Source organism: Phyllostomus discolor, chromosome 1 (genome assembly GCF_004126475.2).
Source record: "Phyllostomus discolor isolate MPI-MPIP mPhyDis1 chromosome 1, mPhyDis1.pri.v3, whole genome shotgun sequence".
Lineage (NCBI taxonomy): Eukaryota > Metazoa > Chordata > Mammalia > Chiroptera > Phyllostomidae > Phyllostomus > Phyllostomus discolor.
Genome location: NC_040903.2, coordinates 41221880 through 41225531, shown reverse-complemented (window position 1 = coordinate 41225531; position 3652 = coordinate 41221880). Strand labels below are relative to the sequence as shown.

The 3652-nt window shown below is 37.1% G+C and overlaps 1 pseudogene; it reads left to right on the top strand.

Moving 5' to 3' along the window:
• Nucleotides 1-2037: 2037 nt before the first annotated feature.
• LOC114492956 lies at nucleotides 2038-3338 on the top strand (annotated as a pseudogene).
• The last annotated feature ends 314 nt before the right edge of the window (nucleotides 3339-3652 follow it).

Genomic DNA, 3652 nt, shown 5'->3' with positions numbered 1-3652 from the left:
TATTTTTCCTCTTTAGTTTAGACATCTAATCTATTGGCAAGTCCTGCTGGTTCTGCCTTCCAAATATGTACTGAATCCCACCACCTCTTACTATTTTCACCACTATTAAACTAAGACTTTTTTTTAATTTAATCTTTTCCAAGAGCCTCCAATCTAGGATGTTTTCACCTTTGTCCCTTCAGTCAATTCTCCCCATAGCAGATGGACTGATTTTCTTTTAAACATGAATTAGATCAAATAACTCTCTCCCTTAAAACCTTTCTATGTCTTTATATTATATTCAGATTTATCTATAAATTTTTCATTGCTCTTGTAATATCTTATAAGCCCTGGCTCCTGTCTGTCTTTCCAAACTCATTTGCACCACTCTCTCACTTCCTCACTATGCCTAACCTCTACTGGCCTTTTCCTCAGACACTCCAAGCTGGTTCTTGCTTCATAGCATTTGCATTTACTATACCCTCTACCTGGAATATTTCTTCCACCTGATTGTCACTTCACTCTTTGGCATTATTCAGGTCTCTGCTATGTAATGTGTCCTCATCCAAATTTATATGTTGAAATTCTAATATTAAATGTGATTGTATTTGGAGTATGGTCTTTGGAAGACAATTAGATTTAGATGAGGTCACAAGGGTGGGTCCTTATGATGAGATTAGTGCCCTTGTAAGAGTTACCAGCAAGCTTTCTCTTTCGCTCTCTCCTCACCATATTAAAATACAGTGAGCAGGTGGCAATCTGCAAGCCAGGAAAAGAGCTGTCACCAGAAACGGACCATGTTGCCACTCTAATTGGATGTCTGGCCTCCAAACTATGAGAAAAATAAATTTCAGTTGTTTAAATCACCTAGTCTATGGTATCTCATAAGGATTCTGTTTAAATAATGTTTTAAAAATTCACATGATAATCTACATTAATGTGATATTTTAAAAGCTTATATAATTTAGTTCTAATATTACTGTTGGGTCCATTTTCATTATTCAGAAGTTTATTAAAATCTAGGAGTCTCTTATACCTAGGGGATTCACTTGTGTACATGATCTCATGCTGGAGAACTCACTATGATCCATGGCTGCACGTTTAGTTCCTAGAGAGTTTTAGCACCATATAAGACTCCATCATGTGAGCACTGGATTTTGCTATAAATGCCAAGACAGTGCAGTGTACAACTAATTGAACACAAGAATTGTTCAATTGTAAATATTTCTGTGTGAATTATAATGACAATGCTTGGTGGTTCTATATTGTAGCTCTATATGTCACAGAAGTTTATATTTCTAATTAAAACCCATATTAAACTATCTTTCTGAGTTTACTGTAATTATGAAATTTATATATGTTCCAAGTCTTTCATTAATTACATGAAAAATGTTTTGAAGTTTACCCCTGAAATTGTTTGTATATGGTGTAATGATAAAACAAGAATGCACACCAAATCTTGAACTGTCTTGAGTTTAGATAGAGAACTCTCAAAGTCTACCATTCAAACATTTTTCCTTTGGTTTTTCAAAAACCATTTGTGAAAGAGTTATCTTATGATTATGGTTTAAAACAAAACACCAGTATTGTTCATCTACTTTCTTAAGTCTTCTTTTACCTTCCTTCATCAATTGCTCTTTTCTATTCATTGATTGTAGTGACTTTGTAGGAAGCAGTTACATTTTCTGGACAGTTAGACGGACAGAAGGAGGCATGAGGAGCTTCAGTGGTATTGTAATGGCCGTGGAAAGTCTGGGAACAAATATTATCATCTTCTGTCTCCTGATCACACAAATTTGAAGAAAAAAGTTGTTTTAAAAAGAACAAAGGAGACAGGAATTAAGTGATTAATTGAATTCCCTTTTTGGCGACTGTTATGTCTAAAAGTATATGAAATTGCATATCATTATCTCCCATTTATAATTGTTAGAAGCTTGAAATGACATATCATATAGCATCCTGATGAGTCTCAGAATTAAGTTAAATAAAGGCATTTACAGAATACAGACCACATGCAGAGAATGAGCACTTAAAGACTCCCTGCCCCTTCCACAATGGTAGACCTTGGGATACCCCTGACTTGCCTGCCTGCCATGGCTGACAAGGAAGCAACCTTTGATGATACAGTAGAAGAATGTGTGATTAATGAAGAGTATAAAATATGGAAAAAGAACACCCCTTTTCTTTATGATTTGGTGATCACCTGTACTCTGGAATGGCCCAGCTTAACTGCACAAGGGCTTCCAGATGTAACCAGACCAGAAGAGAAAGATTTTAGCATTCATCAACTTGTCCTGGGGACACATACATCAGATGAACAAAACCACCTTGTAAGAGCCAGTGTGCAGCTCCCTGATGATGATGCTCAGTTTGATGCTTCACATTACAACAGTGAGAAAGAATTTGGAGGTTTTGCCTCTGCTAATGGAAAAATTGAAATAGAAATCAAGATCAACCATGAAGGAGAAGTAAGCAGGGCAGGTTATATGCCTCAGAACCCTTGCATCATTGCAACAAAGACTCCATCCAGTGATGTTCTTGTTTTTGACTACACAAAACAGCCTTCTAAACCAGATCCTTGTGGGGAATGCAGCCCAGATTCATGTCTCCATGTGCATCAGAAGGAAAGCTATAGGCTTTCTTGAAACCCAAATCTCAGTGGGCACTTTCTTAGTGCTTCAGAGGATCATACCATCTGCCTACGGGACATCAGTGCTGTTCCAAAGGAAGGGAAAATTGTGGGTGTGAAGATCATCTTTATAGGACATACAGCAGTAGAAGATGTTTCCTGCCTTCTGCTTCATGAGTCTCTGTTTGGGTCATCTGCTGATGATCAGAAATTTATGATCTAGGATACTTGTTCAAACAATTTCCAAACCAAGCCACTCAGTCGATGCTTATACTGCTACAGTGAACTGCCTTTCTTTCAAAACTTACAGTGAGTTTATTCTTGCCACCCGATCAGCTGATAAGACTGTTGTCTTGTGGGATCTGAGAAATCTGAAACTTAAATTGCATTCCTTTGAACCACATAAGGATGAAATATTCCAGGTTTAATGGTCAGCTCACAATGATCTATTTTGGCTTCCAGTGGTACTGATCGCAGACTGAATGTCTTGGATTTAAGTAAAATTGGAGAGAAACAATCCCTGGAAGATGCAGAAGATGGGCCACTAGAATTGTTTATTCATGGAGGTCGCACTGTGAAGATATCTGATTTCTCCTGGAATCCTAATAAACCTTGGGGGATCTGTTCTGTGTCAGAAGACAGTACCATGCAAGTGTGGCAAATGTCAGAGAACCTTTATAATAATGAAGACCCTGAAGGAAGTGTGGATCTGGAAGGATAGGGATCTTAAATACATCTGCACTTCTTGTGATTTTAGACTCCCCTTTATTCCTTTCAACCTTGATATTGATTTAACACTGGTTTTGAGACCCAGACTTTGCTCAGCTTTCCCTTTGTAATAGGTACCATCTACAATAACATTAGCCTAAACTGAGGGTGTTTTCTAAACTGGGGGATTTGATTCAGCAAAACCACAGACTGATATTTAAATTTTCTTCAGGAATTTTCTAGTAACAAAGATCTAACATAGACACTGAAAAGGTACTATTGTGTGTGGTTATATTATTTTTTTCTAATACTATATCCCTAAGTTTTTCAGACTCA